Here is a 17,805-nt window from a genome sequence, read left to right as displayed (position 1 = left end):
GGCTTTTCAAAATCCTGGAGTTGCTTACACAGCTCTTTGGAGTCACAGCTCAAATTTTTCAGCTGTGTTCTCCAGTCAGATCTTTAGCCTCTGTCTTTCCCTTACTCAGTTCTTGAAGTCATCCTTAGAGCGTTTTACTTTTTTGCTTCTAGGTTTTCTACTTTTCCCTTTCAGGTTTTGGCAGAAAATGAGGAGCCTGCTTTTTCCTGGGGAGACATCATTGCCACTGAGTACTTCAGGTGAAAAGATGTTTTTTCCTCATCCATTAGTTTCTAGAGTCCCTTCCTTTGAAAACAGAGCTTAAGTGAATCCAATTTGCATCAAAGACTTCAAATGTCCATGAATATACATGGACTCCTAGAGCAGCAGCGCTTCTGAAGGAGGCAGACAGCAACTTGTAGACTCCATCCGTGTAAAGCTGCTGCTGATTTGGGGAAAGGGATCACGCCTTTTCTGGAGCATGCAAGTGATATGCACATTTAACCTACTTCTCCATTTCCGGAAATAGATGAACTTCATGGCCCAGCTCATCACTGACGACACACTTCTAGTGAAATAGGAGATGATCCCCTAAAATTTATATAAAAATGGGGCCCCTTAAAGTTCCCCAGAAGTGCCATCTGGGGTACCACATATGCTACCAGAATGTTGGGTTCCATACAATTTCACCATATGCTTATTACTAAATCCCCAATATTAATAAGCCCGAGAGGGTTCTTGCCTAATATTTAGAGAAGAATTCTAAGTACCGGCACAGGTAAATGAGGCAGCATGGTGCATTTTAAGCCTTTATTTAGTGAGAAAGATGCATAAGAGAGAGAGGTAAATCTGGGTTCATACCGAGCACCAGGAACCAGCCTTGTGGAGGAGCATGTAGGCCAGGAAGCCTGGAGGCACAGGGCTACAGCAAGCCCTCTCCTGGCAAGAGGCCAGGGAAGAAGAGAAGGGCGGGACACACCGTGTCCCAGGCTTTTAACCCACTTCCAAAGGGGAGTGGTTAATTAACCTGACTGGCTGGTGGGCACCCAGGTGTGGCCAGGTAGGGGCGTGAGGACACACAGGGGCTTGGTGAAGGTATCAGGTAGGGCGTGGGTCACACAGAGGCATGGCGAAGGCATGGTCTTCTAGCTCACAAACCTAATCGATTCTAACCTATATACCTAGGTCTAGGCTAACTGGGAAGCCAGGGAAGCTTCTTTACTACAAAACAGAGGCAAAAACCACAATTTCTATTATGGAAATCCTCAGCACATCAGAAAATGGAAGGAATAGTATAATCAGTTCCTGAATACCTTTTTTTCTCAGCTTTATTTTGCCAAGCATGTTTTTCTATCTATTTATTTGCTCCATCTATCTAATCAATCAGAATGGTTTAAGGAATCTCAAACATCACTTCTTTAGGCTTCATTTCTAACTGATTGCTTTTTTTCTCTGAGCAGCCGCACTGCCATTATGACACCTAATATAAGCACTTATGATTTCTTTGTTATCAAAAATCCATTCAACTTTCTCCAATTGTCCGAACATGTCTTTTTACATGAGTGATTTGTTCAAATTTCAAACAAGGTCCACAAATTACATTTGATGGATTTGTCTCCAAAAAGAGTCTTCTAATTTTTAATCAAAGTGATGGGAGGGTATTTAAAAAAAGACTTGAACATGCAAGACAGTCTTGCTAGACAGAACAGAGATTGTGAGCTTGGCTTTAATAGGTCGGAAACAGGAGGAATTCTCCAGCCCCTAAGTTTCCATATAGTTTTCTTTCTGCTCAAGTCAAACTAGCTCACATTCTCCTGTGATTCTCCTATGATCTAATTCTGACTTCAGCACTGGTCACAAGGTATTTATCTTTTAATATGCTTCTCTATTTTTATATTGGTGTCCTATACTTTTATTTTCATATTTTATATTATCTCTGCTTCTCCAGTGAGAAAACCAGAATGTTTAAGTAACAGGTTTAACCAAGCATTGAAATTTGACATACATTAATGCCTGCTGTTCACAAAACTTCTCTGCCTTTATAAACTATCACTGAAAAAAAACTTCCCAGCTGTGGTAGTCCAACTGCCACAATTTATCAATGAATATACTAAATTCCAGACAGCCTATGCAGCTTAAAGTACACATCTGGCCTCGGATCAGACATTTCCAGGACTAAAGTAGGGCTCTCCGGCTTTTATGAGGGTATTTAAGAAAATTTGTGGCAAAAAATAAAAATAGAATTGAAAGTATGACTTTATTTTGGTGCAAAAGAAATTGTTGTAAAATTTTTTAGAATACATGGAAAATGTAAATTATGAAAAAACTAAGCATGGATTTCAAAATTTTTTGCATCACAATAAACTCATGCTTTATTAAATTCCATTTGCTTATGAACTTTTTGAAAAACGCTATTAAACTGCTATTTTTCTACTTTAATATAGTATTTGATTGGAAAGAGACTGCCTCCAGAAGAGAATCAGCCTTTACATATCAATGCCAATTAACTCAACAACAGGCTCCAGTAATTAACATATACAAGTCTAACTTTTTAGCTTAATTGAGCAGAAGGGGACTACTTCCTGAAAGCCGCCCCCCCCCAAAAGTGCTCATAGATCCAGCCACACAGATATATGCATCATTATTATTACCCTTATTTGATTTCTGGAAGCATTTCATCAGTTTGCACACTTGTTATAGTGTTTTCTTTGGGGACAATTCTCAGAAGAGTTTCCTAAGTGGACTAAAATTGAATTTACCCAAACGAACTGGATGAAGGGTTCCTGCTTTGAAATTCTTCCAAAATCTTTTCATCCAAAAATGCCTTATGAGGAATACTTTCAGCCCTGTTAAACATGGCCCCAAATTACATAGCTCAATCCGGGCATAGGGTTAGTGGCCCTGATGTCAGCAATGCTACCCCACTGTCCCCCAAGCCTCTCTTCCGTATTCAGCAACCTGGGCTCCCCTGTAAAGCACTAGTTAACTACTGCTGCCCTCCTGTCGGTAGCCCGAAGGTAGGCAAAGAGGAAGGGGAGATGCAGAACACAGAAATGCCAGTGGGCAATTACTACTGAATCTCTTCATTCTTCCCATTTAAATTTCATAGCTAATGTCCAAATAATCTAGGAACTTGTAATGTGTGAGAAGTGCAGTAGAGCAGGGTCTGGAGGGCCAGCTGGGCCTGTCTTTCTCAGGTTCTCTTCCTCTATTTGGAGGGCAGACTTATAGATTAGAATCCCTGGCAGGTTACTGAAATGAATTTACCAGGTGAAAAAAGGGTATTGAAAAATGGGGGAGGGGAGGCAGCGCTGTAGTACAGCGAGTTAACGCCCTGGTCTGAAGCATCCCATATGGGCGCCGGTTCTAGTCCTGGCTGCTCCTCTTCTGATCCAGCTCTTTGCTGTGGCCTGGGAAAGCAGTGGAAGATGGCCCAGGTCCTTGGGAACATGCACACACGTGGGAGATCTGGAGGAGGCTCCTGGCTTCGGATCGGCACAGCTTCGGCCATCGCGGCCAGAGAGTGAAGCAACAAAAGGAAGACCTCTCTCTCTGTCTACACCTCTCTCTGTAACTATAACTCTGTCTTTCAAATAAATAAAACAAATCTTTTTTTTTTTTTAAAGAAAAGTATGAGGGGCAGATATTGCAGCGCAGAAATTAAGGTGCTACTTTGGATGCTTTCATTCCTTATTGGAGTTAGTGAGTTTGAGTCCTGGCTCTGCTTCCAATTCCAGCTGCCTGACTAATGTGCACTCTGGGCGGCAGCTTTCTGACTCAGGCACATTTAAGGAGTGAATCAGAAGATGATCGATTTCTCTGTCTCTATCTCCCTCCTTGCCTTTCAAATAAAAATAAATAAATATATTTTTAAAAATCTTGAAAACAGGGACCGGTGCTGTGGTGCAGTGGGTTAAAGCCCTGGCCTGCAGGACCATCATCTCATATGGACGCTGGTTCGAGTCCCCGCTGCTCCACTTCCGATCCAGCTCTGCTATGGCCTGGGAAAGCAGTGGAAGATGGCCCAGGTTCTTGAGCCCCTGCACCTGCATGAGAGACCCAGAAGAAGCTCCTGGCTTTGGATCTTCCCAGCTCTGGCTGTTGCAGTCATTTGGGGAGTGAACCAGTGGATGGAAGACCTTTCTCTCTCTCTCTCTCTCTCTCTCTCTCTCTCTCTCTCTTTCTGCCTCTACCTCTCTAACTCCATTTTTCAAATAAATGAAACAAATCTTTAAAAAAATCATGAAAACAGGATAGAATGGAAAATATCAGAGTGCATCACTTTTAATGGTGGTAAGTAAGGAAAGGTAGTAAAACATAGTAGTTAAACGCATGGCTGATGGAGCTGTACTGCTTAGGGGTGAATCTCATATTTACCAATTACTCCTTCATTATATGACCTGTCTGCCTAGGGTTTCCCAGTTGTAAAATGCAATAGTTATTACTATCATTTCATGCTTATAATTACTAATTATTATTGCTGTCACATATATTTTTATATAGTTCCAAGTACATAGGAATCATCATGGGAATTGTGTGAATTAACACCCTGAACAATATCAGGCACATGATAAATATATTAAATTGTTCCATGAAACTTTTGTTTCAGATATATGTTTGAATATGAGTACTGATTATTGCTGCAAACTGTATTACAAAGCCCAGTTTTTAGCCAAATTCTTAAGACATTGCTTGAGATGCCAGCCTCCTGTCTTAGATTTGATTCCTGACCCTGACTGCTTGCTCCAGGTTTTTGCTAATGTGCACCTGGAAGGTATCTATGATGGTTCAAGCGGTTGGATTCGTGCTACCCAAGTGGAAGCCCTCAATTGAGTTCTTGGCTCCTGTCTTCAGCCTAGCTTGTCCCAGCTTGGGCCATAGCAAGCATTTGGTAAGTGAACCAACAAATGGGAGTGCTCTATCTCTCAAATTAATATATAATATTTAAAAAAATAGAAATGTATTAAATTCTGTGGCTAGAGATTAGAAGATGTTGAGAAACAGCTTCTGTTTCAGGATCTGTGACAGTTATTCACTTCTGCTACTCAGGCCTTCCAACTACAGTGCTATGAAAAGCTTATTAAGATGCCAACAAAATGTTACTTGAAATGGCCTTAGCATCCAGTCATGGTTTAAGTACCATGAAAGTTGACCATGGGTTTGGGCTACATCTGAAGCCCTCAGTAAACAGCCATAGTAAAAATCCTTTCCTGGTCTCAGGGGCTCTCCTTCCCTACCTCATCTGTACCTCCCAGATTTCTGCCTGACAAAGGCCCAGGACTAAGTGGTTGTGGACATGTCACTTCCTTCTGCATCTCAATTTCTATATTTTCAAATTAGCGGTTGGTTAGAGGACAGACCTGGATTATTTTTGAAAGGCTCTTCCAACCCCAGGTCTACATTTTACCATAAGTAGTCCAGGGTGAGCAAAAAGTTGTCCTTAAGCATTTGGGTAGACATTAAATAGGGGATGCAGAGGGACACAGCTATAATAAAGTGTATTGGAAAGGCTAGCTAACGTTCTTTTTTGCTGACTCTGAGCCCTAGCAGCACCATGAAGAACAGAGGCAATTCTAAAACAGATCACTTCTAACTGTTCTTACAGCTCTGAAACCAGGTCTGGGCATTAGTGGATTCAAATATGTGATCCCATATTCCAAGTTTCTTTGAGTTGACCAAGCAAGATAATGTACACATGGAATAGGAAATCAAGATTCTAACCTTCTGGGGCCAGTGTTGTGGTATAGTAGGTAAAGCTGCTGCCTACAATGCCAGCATCCCCTATGGGTGCCAGTTCAAATTCCTGCTGCTCCACTTCTGATCCAGCCCTCTGCTAATGCTCCTGCGAAAGCAGTGGAAGACAGCCCAAGTGCTTGGGCTCCTGCACCTACATCGGAGACCCAGAAGAAGCTCCTGGCTCCTAGTTTCAGACCTGCTCAGCTTGGGTCATCGTAGCCATTTGGGTAGTGAACGAGCAGATGGAACTCTTCTCTGTGTCTCTGCCTCTCTCTGTAAGCTCTGCCCTTTCAAATAAATAAATAAATAAATAAATAAATCTTTAAAAAATTCTAACTTTCTGCCCAACTTCAGACAAGGCCCAGCTCTGGGATGGAGCCATGTTGGGTATGGGCACCAGTGTGACTCTGCAATGTCAGTTTCCCTGCCTACAGTGCTCCCTTTATTAACTGGAACATGTCCAAATCCCTAGATTCATTTTGGAATCACCAAAGACTCAAAATCTCCAAGCAGGCAAACTCAGCAGCTCCATACACCTATCTTCAATTATAACAGCAAATGTGGTTCATCTGGCCTGCAAAGGTAGTCAGCAAGAGAAAAAAAGGTTCAAAAACTGAGGTCCTGGAGTGGAAGGGCAAGGACTTTCTCAGTGTCACACAAGTTAATGGCAGATGTTGAAATACCACATGGGTCTTCTGCCTGCCTATGTTCTTATTGATTCTCTGGTTTGGAGTTAGGAGTTCTATTATTTTCTTATGGCTATAACAAATTACCACAAATTTGGTGGCATAAACAACAAAAATTCATTACACAGACACAGGGGATAGAAGTTCAGAATGAGTCTTGTGGGGGCTAAAACTAAGGTGTCAGGAGCAGGACTTCCTTTCGTTGTTCATGTCTTCCAGTTTCTGAGACTTCTTGCATTCCTTGGCTAGTAGCTACATAACCCTGACCTCTTGTGACACCACATCACTTCTCTGACCCTCTGTCCATCTCTGTCTTCAGGACTTCTGTGATTACGCTGGACTCACTTGAATAATCTATGATAAGATCACATCTACAAAAGTCCTTTTTGCCACGTAAGGTAGCGTACTCACAGGTTTCAGGATTATGATGCAGACATCTGCCTAGCTGTATTACTCTTATTGCCACTGGAGTTTTCCCCTCAGGCAAATGAAAGTACACGTTGAGATGTCTCAACTCTTTTCAGCAGCATAATTAGGAGACAAAGTATAATTCAAATATGATAGTCAGTAAAAGCCCCGTGATACAATGTCTGACTGTGTTGCAGATTAGTTTTATTATGAGTCAGCCTTTCATGGAGCGTGAGGAATGCTGCATTTCACTCGGTGTATTATGGAAAACACCCTCCTTGGGGAAATCTGGAGGCCACAAGATTGCATTATTCTTACACAGAAATAAAATTCTCTCTTCTGTCATCCTTATCTTCTATACTCTAATTTCTCATAAGTCTTCCCCATTAGGCTGCTCTCTTTCCCCCATCCTCCCCCAATCACCTCCTCCTACTTGTTTACTATGTATATATAATATATATATGCACACACATATATGTGTATGTGTATACATACATGCACAGACACACACACATATTTTCCAGAGCTAGGTTGACTCATCTTGGGGGATGAAAAACAAAATCTGTGGAGTTAATAGTAACCTTTACCTGTAGTCAGAGAGACATATTGCTATCAAACAAGCACGTCTTCCCTTTTTCCAGTTTCTTTCCATCATGGGTGGCTGTTTCAACATTTTCTTGGGTCCTATTCGTTCAAACTCCTCTTCAGGAAAGCAAGGTTGCTCTGTTATCTACTCTTCCGTCTGAGTGAATTTCTTTCACTTGGTCCTCTGAATAGAAGTTATTTAAAAACACTTTAGGTTAATTCTGCTGTCTTCAATTAACACGTTTCTGTAATTAGGGAACGCAAATGTTTGCCCCTTTCTTGAGCCTATAGATTCTCAGGTGCCCCTCTCTACTTACCAGCTATTAACACATTACCGAAGGTGGTAAGTAAGGGTGCAGCCCCTTAAATATTCTGAGGAGCTGCCAATAAATAGTTTCCTTTTAGCTGATCAGGTATTAGCTTGAGAATGAGCTGCCACCAGCTGAGAGGAATTAATGGATTAGAGTTTCTTTCCATTGCTAAGTGTTCTCTGTTGCATGCAGATCAAGTTTCCTCAACCTCTTATATCATGGGAGTGGGGAGAAGGAATGAGAGAATGTAGGAAGGTACTTCTTTAAAAAAAAGGTCACAGATTCATTAACTTGGATGGGAGAAATGAAAACCTTAATTAAACTAATCTCTAATTGAAATTTAGTATTCTCTTCAATGAAACCTCACACACGAAACCACAGTAGTGTTAATAGTACCTGAGAATTTGTCACCAATAAAAATCACAGATGATTTTGCACCACATTAGTTATTGCAGTTATCCCTAAATAATATTAAAGTGCGTCACTGTCAAAATAAAGACAGTAATATGACTTGATGCTAAATCTCATTATTTATGCCTTATCAAAGGAATATGTATATCACGCATTTGGTTTTAAAAAAGCATTTCCCTGTTTCAGTTTGAAGTAATGTTTATCGATGCATTTAGAAATATTCATAGAGAGATCTATAGGCTTCATGTGTATGTATCGAGTTATACCAGCACCATTTTTTTTTTTTTTTGACTGGCAGAGTGGACAGAGAGACAGAGACAAAGGTCTTCCTTTGCCCTTGGTTCACCCTCCAATGGCTGCCGCGGCTGGCGCACCGCACTGATCTGATGGCAGGAGCCAGGTGCTTCTCCTGGTCTCCCATGGGGTGCAGGGCCCAAGCACTTGGGCCATCCTCCACTGCACTCCCTGGCCACAGCAGAGAGCTGGCCTGGAAGAGGGGCAACTGGGGCAGAATCCGGCACCCCGACTGGGACTAGAACCCGGTGTGCCAGCGCCGCAAGGCGGAGGATTAGCCTAGTGAGCCGCGGCGCCGGCCGCCATTTCTTGAAGAGATTACCCTTACTCCACTGACCATATGGCCTGAGTGCTTTTGTTAAAAATCAGTTGGCTGTGGTATGTGGATTAACTTCTAGGTTCTCTATTCTGTTCCATTGATCCACTGGTTTTTTATGCCAGCATTATGCTGTTGTAATTACTATAGCTTTGTAGTATGCTTTCAAGTCAAGTATTGTGATGCCTCCAGCTTGATTTTTCTTATTCAGTATTGCTTTTGTCATTCCATATGGATTTTAGGATTATTTTTCTAATTCTGTAAAGAATGTCATTGGTATTTTGATAGGGATTGTATCAAGTTTGTAGACTGCTTTAGGCAGTGTAGCCATTTTAATTTTACTGATTCTTCCAATCTATGAGCAAGGAATATCTTTCCATTTTGTATACTTGATGATTTTTATCAATGTTTAATAATTTTCCTTGTAGATGTATTTCATTTTTTATTAAGTTTATTGCTAAATATTTGATTTTTGTGGATATTGTGAATGGGATTTCTTTCTTGATTTCTTTTTTTGGGAGCTCATCATTAGCACATAAAAAAGCTACTGTTTTTTGTGTGTTTATTTTGTAGCCTGCAACTTTACTGAATAGGTTTATCAATTTTCACAGTTTTGGGGGGAAGTGTTTAGGTTTTCCCATGTACACCATCATATTGCACACTGCACAACTTCTCACTGCTGAGTATGCTGCTGTCTGGCAGTAGGGGAGGGGAAGGAAGCAGCACAGTTTCCCTGCTCCAAGCCTGGCAGTTGCTCAGAACACAGTCATCTCCCTAGGCTGAAGGAAAAGTCAGTGGATGAGTGCGGAGTTCCCTCTCAGCTAAAACTGCAAGTGATGGAGGGCACGGGGATTTCTTCCTACCATGACGTGGAAAGATGGCTGCTCACAGTTGGCAGCTGGCTGTGCCACGCAGCTGTCTACAGTGGTGTCTGTCTTCCCTTGTCCCACAGAGTCTTTATTGTTTTTTTGACTTCTTTGCTGAACATTTCCATCAGTCAGGCCCCTGAAAACATGATCCTTGCTTTGTTCTTTTCCTATCCCAGAGCAGCTGAAGTTCATGCAGCTACACCTTATTCAGCCACGTTGGATCTCCCACCAGAGATTTTTCTAGCAGAGTCTTCCCAGTCCACAGTACACACTTGTCACTGCAGGATGCCCACTGAGAAATCTTGAACTTCATTTTGTCCACTTTGAAAACCGAAGCAGAAGCCACTTCAGCCTAGAAGGCCAAACCTGAGAAGTGCAGACGTCTGAGAAGTGTCTTCAAGACTCCCAGGAAACCAGCACCTGAGAAAATTGAGGAACCAGGAAGAGGTAATTAATTGCAAAACCCTGTTTTCTCCCTTGTTTCTAATGGTAGTGGCATTGATCGACTGTCCAGAAGACTGACAGGGCTCAATTGCCCCTTAGAAAGCCACCTAAATGAAGTATTTTGGCTAGATAAAAGGGGTCTTTCAGCCCTAGAAGACATGATTTAGCAAAAAGTTTTCTAACAACAATGGAAAATTTTTTCCAAGTTTTCTTTTTTTGCATAAAATATTGGTCTCAAAATTGTGATGTCAGCTCATGGCATGTTTACTGAGCTGGCCAATTGCTGCGCTATTGTGAGGTAGTGCTGGCTTTTTAGTTCAAGTTGGATGTGTGTAGCAAAACAAAGGACAGAGAGCAAAAACATATTTTAGCACAGTCTTGATATTCATAATAAGTGTCTCTCCATTAAATCAATGCTACAAACCACCAGGTGATATTAGAATCAGCAAATGGCCCAGAATCCAGAGAATTAAAAATTGTCTTTTTCACCTGTTATCAGCCAACAGGAAGTTATTCTTAGTCCATACTCAAAGTGATAACCCTTTAGCTGCCGGATCAGAACAAATTCCTCTCCTTACTGTGTGCTTGGTATTGCAGGCTCTGTGCAGCTTTCTTGAGAGATATCATGGTGGGAATGAGCAGACTAGGTATGGGCTTGCAAGCCAACTGGATCAACATTCAGTGCTACAGCCAATCCTTATTTTGCTGTGGGAATTTGGGAAAATTCAACTCCGTGAATCTTGGTTTCCTTATCTATAATTTGCCTAATAGCCTTCACAAGACAGTAGCAGGAATTCCTCAAATGCTATTTCCCCAACTTTCTATGTCCTCTCTTATTTTTTAAAGATTTATTTATGTTTTGAAAGTCAGAGTTACAGAAGGATAGATAGAAAGAGATCTTCCATCCACTGGTTAACTCCCCCGATGTCTGCAACAGCGAGGTCTGGGCCAAGCCAAAACCAGGAGCTGGAAATTCCGTGAGTCTTCCACATGGATGATGGAGACCCAAACACTTGAGCCATCATCTACTGTCTTCCTGGGTGCATACACTGGAAACTAAATCTGAAGCAAAGCAGTTGGGACTCAAAGCTGCACTCTAATATGGTATTCCAGCATCCCATGTGGTGACTTAACCTGCTGTACCACAACATCTGTCCCTAGAGCCTGTAATTTGGTTATCACACAAACAGTAATTAATCCTGCAAGGTTGGGCATGCACTGTACTCATATTGTGGTAGGATTCTGTAGAATACTGTGTATAGAGATATACTTTCCTAGGCTTCACAAAGGTAAAATATGGGCTAGCAGCTGGGGGTCATTTTTCCTCCCTTGTCCATGTTGCATCAATTCATGCAGAATTAAATGCACTGTGGATGTGCAAAAAAATGATGTGTTGATGGATGTGGAAAAGAGTTACAGAATGATTTTTACTACTATGACTGCCCACTGTCCTTTATATCTGATGCAGCTTTCAGAGACAAGGTGAAGCAGCAAAGTAGAAAATCAAGCCCAGCTGCTCTCTTCAGAGCTGAGAGAAAGGAAAGGACTCCTCACAAGTTTCCAGGATGGCACACACTAGTCAAGCCACCCTAAAAATAATCAGCCTTTTTTTCTACCATGAGTGTCAACTAGTGCATCGGTCATCATAATACCATCTTCAAAGGAAAATCATAAAAATACAATTGAAATAAACCATTTAAGTGAGCAAAATACAGCATTGTGGATACCCACATGGCTTAATTTCTTCACTTGTCTGGAAAGATAAAAATACTGGGGTCGGTGTTGCAGTGCAGCAGGTTAAGCTGCCACCTGTGATATTGGCAGCCCATGTGAGCTCCAGTTCAAGTATCAGCTGCTTTACTTATTATCCAGCTCCCTGTTAATACACCTGGGAAAGCAATGGAAGATGGTCAAGTATTTGGGTCTTGCACCCATGTGGGAGACTTGAATGGATTTCCTGGTTCCTTCACTCAGTCTTGTCCAGCCCCAGCTCTTGGGGGCATTTCAAGAATTAACTACCAGATGGAATATCTCTTTCTCTCTTTCTCCGCCTCTCTCTCTCTCAATCTCTCTGTCACTCTGCCTTTCAAACAAATTAATATTTTTTAAAAAAATATGCTGAGAAATAAAAAGTTTTACAAGTGTAAAATGCTGAGAAATAAAAGTTTTTTTTTAAGTCAGTGAAACTATTTCCAATCCACAATCTGATGAAAGTATTTGTGGGGAGCAACTGGGAGCAACTCGGACTAGACTAAGTTACTGGAATTAAGACTTATTCTACGCATCTGCTTTCCCACAATATGGCGCTGGGAGAGGAGGAAAGAGCTTCTACACAGCTGCCTCCAGTTCAACCAATAAACAGCAGGACCTGCTCCTGATTGGAGGAGAGCAGCGAACTCGGCGTGTGGATAGCAGAGTTGGGATTGGCGGAAGAGGACTATAAAGGAGGAGAGAGACAACATGCACCAGGAACATCTATCTGAAGGAACACCTATCTGAAGGAACACCTGTGCAGCCCCCGAGAGAGCCGGCCGGCGGTGTGCCGCTCCCCCTCGGAAGTGGGGAAAGTGGCAGGGGGAACCGCCCTTCCACGGAGGTGGAAGGGTCGGTAGCCAACCCGGGAAGAACCAGCAGCAAACCCGGGGAGGGCCGAGCAGACGAAAGAACAGCGCAGGGTCCTGTGTCGTTCCTCCACGAAGATGGGGAGCGACAAGTATTATAGGGCCAAAATATTTTCAATTATTTTATTTATTTGTTTATTTTAAAGTCAAACTTGAGACGGGGGGCAGGGGAGAGAGATTGATTTTCTTTTTTCTTTCTTTCTTTTTTTATTTATTTGACAGAGTTAGACAGTGAGAGAGAGAGACAGAGAGAAAGGTCTTCCTTCTGTTGGTTCACCCCCTAAATGGCCGCTACAGCTGGCACTGCGCTGAATCGAAGCCAGGAGCCAGGTGCTTCCTCCTGGTCTCCCATGTGGAGGGTGCAGGGGCCCAAGCACTTGGGCCATCCTCCACTGCACTCCCGGGCCACAGCAGAGAGCTGGACTGGAAGAGGAGCAATCAGGACTAGAACCTGGCGCCCATATGGGATGCCAGAGCCAAAGGTGGAGGATTAACCAAGTGAGCCAAGGTGCCGGCCCCCAAGATTGATTTTCCATTCAATGGTTCACTCTCCACAGGGATGTAATGTCCAGGGCTGAGCCAGACAAAAGTCAGGATCCTGGAACTACATCCAGGTCTCCCACATGGGTGGTGGGGGCCAAGCATTTTGACCATCTTCTGCTGCTTTTCCAGGCACATTAGCAGGGAGCTGGAGCAGAAAGTGGAGTAGCCAGGACTCAGTAACCAGCAATCGTATGGGATGCTGGCGATGCAGTGATGCTGGTGGTGGCTTAACCCATTGCGCCACACAACACCAGCCCCCAGAAAATATTTTTGAGTAAACCTTAAGAACTTTAAATGCAATCAGTTGTATTTTTCTACCTATCATACCCTTTGAGTTTTGTTTTTAAATTATTTACTTTTAACTTGAAATGGATATCTATCTCTAGGGATAACATCACTTGCAATGTATCTTTAGCATTAGGCAAATACATGGATGATTGATAAATATATTTTGCTATTCCTTTGTGGAGTGATGAGCCTGATAGCTATTTCCAAAGATATGAGTCAGTGAGAACTGAAGCTCTCTATTAGTATATCACTCAGTTCACATTTTACTAACTGGAATCAGGGAAGCTAGAGCAAGAGTTTTGTGAAATCTGAACTGTAGGTAAAAGAGAATTTCAACTTCAAAGTGCAGCAAGTTGAAGACAAATTAAATGTAGAAGACTCGAAGTCAGTAATTCAGAAAGCGGTGAGTCGTGATTCTTCAGTAGGAAAGGCAAATAAATAGAGTTGTTTAGGAAGAAGTCCTCTTGGGCTCTATTTATAAAGCAGCACATAACTGTGTCATATCCTCAATTAGCCAGTTAGGGAGAGAAAACTTAATAACTGCCTTCAAGTGCATGAAGGATCATAATGTGGACACTTCTCTCCCCCGCAGAGCTCGAGTTCTTGGAACTAAAGGAGAATTTAGAATATTAAAGCTAATCAAAGAGATTATCTTTAGAAGTGGAAGAGATTGAAATAATCTCTTTTTAGAGTATGAGACAGCAAGGGGGAAAGACTTGAGGATCGGGAGGCAGGGGGGAAAAATACAGTGGAAAAAGAACCCCAGTCTATGCACAACCAATGAGAACTGCTCTGTAAGCAAAAATTTTAAACTTGCAGAAAATATACCTTTATATAATTGCTCAGCCAGAATACTATAGGTTATAGGGTCTTTCAGTAGCATTATCTATAGAGGCATTTATAGTTGGGGAAAGGTTGAAAGGGGCAAGGTCAATATTAATTGGAATAGTAATTGCAAACCAAAAGTACTAAACATTTTGACTTATATTTCCTGATCCAATCCTTACAATAATCCTATGTTGACGGTATTATTATTAAACTTAGGGACAGAGAGGTTAAGCAACAACTTGCCTAAGGTTTTGCAAGTAGCAGAGGCAGGATTTGAAGTTGTAAAGTCTGACTCCAAAGTTTGTGCTCTTAAACATCTTGTTATATTGCAAGAATCTGTGGTAGAAAGAGCCCTAGATTGGAGTCAGAAAAAAACTTGGGTTTTAGACCTGACTGTGCCACTAATGGATTATGTGGCCTGGGGAAAGTCACTTCTTGTCTGTGGGATCCAAGTTTCTTATTATGTTCACTTAAACTCTAGCAGTCTGTGGTGAACTTGAAACAGTTTGTATTAGTGGCATGTACGTAAGTGCATGGAAACAGTTATTCAGAGTTTTGCAATCTTCTCTTCCATGGTAAATTGCCATCACTGAGGAGAGTCCATAGAGGCAGAGATGTGGAGACAGCGTTTTGATGGAGCTCAGAATGTTGGGACTGAAAAAGACTCAGAAGGATCAAGAATTCATGGCTAGAATCCATAGGGGGTCACATTTCTAAAGGACAACCAATGAAGAGAACTGATATTTACTGAGCACTTACTAAGTATCAGGTGCTTCAACACTAGGATGATAAATATGTCCTTCATTTATTTCAGGAGAAAGGTGGCTCATAGTGACAAAACGACTTACTTCGGGCCACACAGTGACTGTGTGATAGAGTTGAGACTCACTTGAACCTAAAGAAGATGCTTGGGGCCGGCACGGCACTGTGGCATAGCAGGTAAAGCTGTAGCCTGCAGTGCCCACATCCCATATGGGCACTGGTTCAAGTCCCAGCTGCTCCACTTCTGATCCAGCTCTCTGCTATGGCCTGGGAAAGCAGTAGAAGATGGCCTAAGTCCTTGGGCCCCTGCACCCACGTGGGAGACCTGTAAGAGGCTCCTGGCTCCTGGCTTCGGATCAGCCCAGCTCTGGCCATTGCAGCCATCTGGGGGAGTGAACCAGTGGATAGAAGACCTCTCTCTCTCTCTCTCTCTCTCTCTCTCTCTGCCTCTCTTTCTCTCTGTGTGTAACTCTCACTTTCAAATGAATACATAAATTTTAAAAAAGATGCTACTTGTACTCTACTGCCTCAGAGCTTTTAAATATTGTACCTAGACAAAGAAAGAATGAGCTAGTGGGGGGTTAGGAATTGGTAGTGACATTCTAAGGGCTATGGAAGTTGACTTTGACTGACTGTTCCATGAGTAAGTTGTAGGCAAGATTTGGATTCCAAGATAGGAAGAAGGATGGGAAGGTTAGAAGTGCAGAGATACTACAGAGGGAAGCACAAGAATTCTTCCTGTGCATGATACTCATGTTGCATAACTTCAACAGGTCCCATTTATAACTCCCTGCAGTTGTGCAATACAGTGGTCCAGTTCCTTTTCTGAACCATTTCTTTCTTTTTACTTTTTTAAAAAAACTTTTATTTAATAAATATAAATTTTGAAAGTACAACTTTTGGATTATAGTGGCTTTTCCCCCCATAACCTCCCTCCCACCTGCAACCATCCCATCTTCCACTCCCTCTCCCATCCCATTCTTCATCAAGATTCATTTTCAATTATCTTTATATAAAGAAGATCAACTTGGTATATACTTAGTAAAGATTTCAACAGTTTGCACCCACACAGATACACAAAGTATAAAGTACTGTTTGAGTAATAGTTTTACTGTTAATTCGCATAGTACAACACATTAAGGCAGAAATCCTACATGGGGAGCAAGTATACAGTGAATCCTGTTGTTTATTTAACAATTCACAGTCTTATTTATGATGTCAGTAATCACCCGAGGTTCTTGTCATGAGCTGCCAGGGCTATGGAAGCCTCTTGAGTTCACAAACTCTGACCTTATTTAGACAAGGCCATAGTCAAAGTGGAAGTTCTCTCCTAACTACAGAGAAAGGTACCTTGTTCTTTGATGGCTTGTTCTTTGTGCTGGGATCTCACTCACAGAGATCTTTAATTTGGGTCATTTTTTTTTTTTGCCACAGTGTCTTGGATTTCTATGCATGAGAGGCTCTCATGGGATTTTTAGCCAGATCTGAATGACTTACAGGCTGATTCTGAGGCCAGAGTGCTGTTTATGGCATCTGCCATTCTATGAGTCTGCTGTGTATCATGCTTCCCATGTTGGATCCTTCCCTCCTTTTTAATTCTATCAGTGATTATTAGCAGACACCAGACTTATTTATGTGATCCCTTTGACACTTAATCCTATCATTATGATCAATTATGAACTGAAACTGATCACTTTGACTAGTAAGATGGCATTGGTACATGCCACCTTGATGGGATTGATTTGGAATCCCCTGGCACATTTCTAGCTCTACCATTAGGGGTAACTCCAAGTGATCATGTGCCAAACTGTACATCTCCTCCCTATCTTATTCCCACTCTTGTATTTAACGGGGATCACCTTTCAGTTAATTTTAAATGCCTAAGAATAATTGTGTGTTAAGTAAAGGGTTCAACCAGAGGTATTAAGTAGAATAAAAAATTATTAAAGGAATAAAATGGTAAGTTGTCTCTCGACAGTCAGGACAAGGACTGATCAAGTAATTGTTTCTCATAGTGTCCATTTCACTACTACAGGTTTCCTTTTAGGTGCTCAGTTAGTTGTCAAAGATCAGGGAGAACATATGGTATTTATCCCTTTGGGACTGGCTTATTTCACTTACCATGATGTTTTCTAAATTCCTCCATTTGGTGCAAATGACCGGATTTCATTTTTTTTTTTACTGCAGTATAGTATTCTATAGACTACATATCTCATAATTTCTTTATCCAGTCTTCTGTTTTATTTTTAGTATTTTTTTCATTTTTAATTCTCTTTATATACAGAAGATCAATTTAGCATATATCAAGTAAAAATTTCAACAGTTTGCACCCACATAGAAACACAAAGTGAAAAATACTGTTTGAGTACTAGTTATAGCATTAAATCACAATGTACAGCACAATGAGGACAGAGATCCTACATGAGGAGTAAGTGCACAGTGACTCCTGTTGTTGACTTAACAAATTGACACTCTTGTTTATGGCATCAGTAATCACTCTAGGCTCTTGTCATGAGTTGCCAAGGCTATGGAAGCCTTTTTTTTTGACAGGCAGAGTGGACAGTGAGAGAGAGAAACAGAGAGAAAGGTCTTCCTTTGCCGTTGGTTCACCCTCCAATGGCGGCCGTGGCAGGAGCGCTGCGGCCAGCGCACCATGCTGATCCGATGGCAGGAGCCAGGTACTTCTCATGGTCTCCCATGGGGTGCAGGGCCCAAGGACTTGGG

The 17,805-nt window shown here is 41.8% G+C and overlaps 1 long non-coding RNA gene across 1 annotated transcript; it reads left to right on the top strand.

Moving 5' to 3' along the window:
• The first annotated feature begins 2,966 nt into the window (after window positions 1-2,966).
• LOC127484861 (uncharacterized) lies at window positions 2,967-15,974 on the top strand. The gene is made up of 2 exons (XR_011385317.2): window positions 2,967-4,870; window positions 9,772-15,974. It is a non-coding gene; the product is annotated as an uncharacterized LOC127484861 (long non-coding RNA).
• The last annotated feature ends 1,831 nt before the right edge of the window (window positions 15,975-17,805 follow it).

The sequence above is a fragment of the Oryctolagus cuniculus genome, chromosome X (assembly GCF_051225735.1).
Source record: "Oryctolagus cuniculus isolate XC-2025 breed Fujian yellow rabbit chromosome X, ASM5122573v1, whole genome shotgun sequence".
Lineage (NCBI taxonomy): Eukaryota > Metazoa > Chordata > Mammalia > Lagomorpha > Leporidae > Oryctolagus > Oryctolagus cuniculus.
Note: the sequence above shows the minus strand (reverse complement) of the source record. Positions and strands in the feature narration are given on the sequence as shown.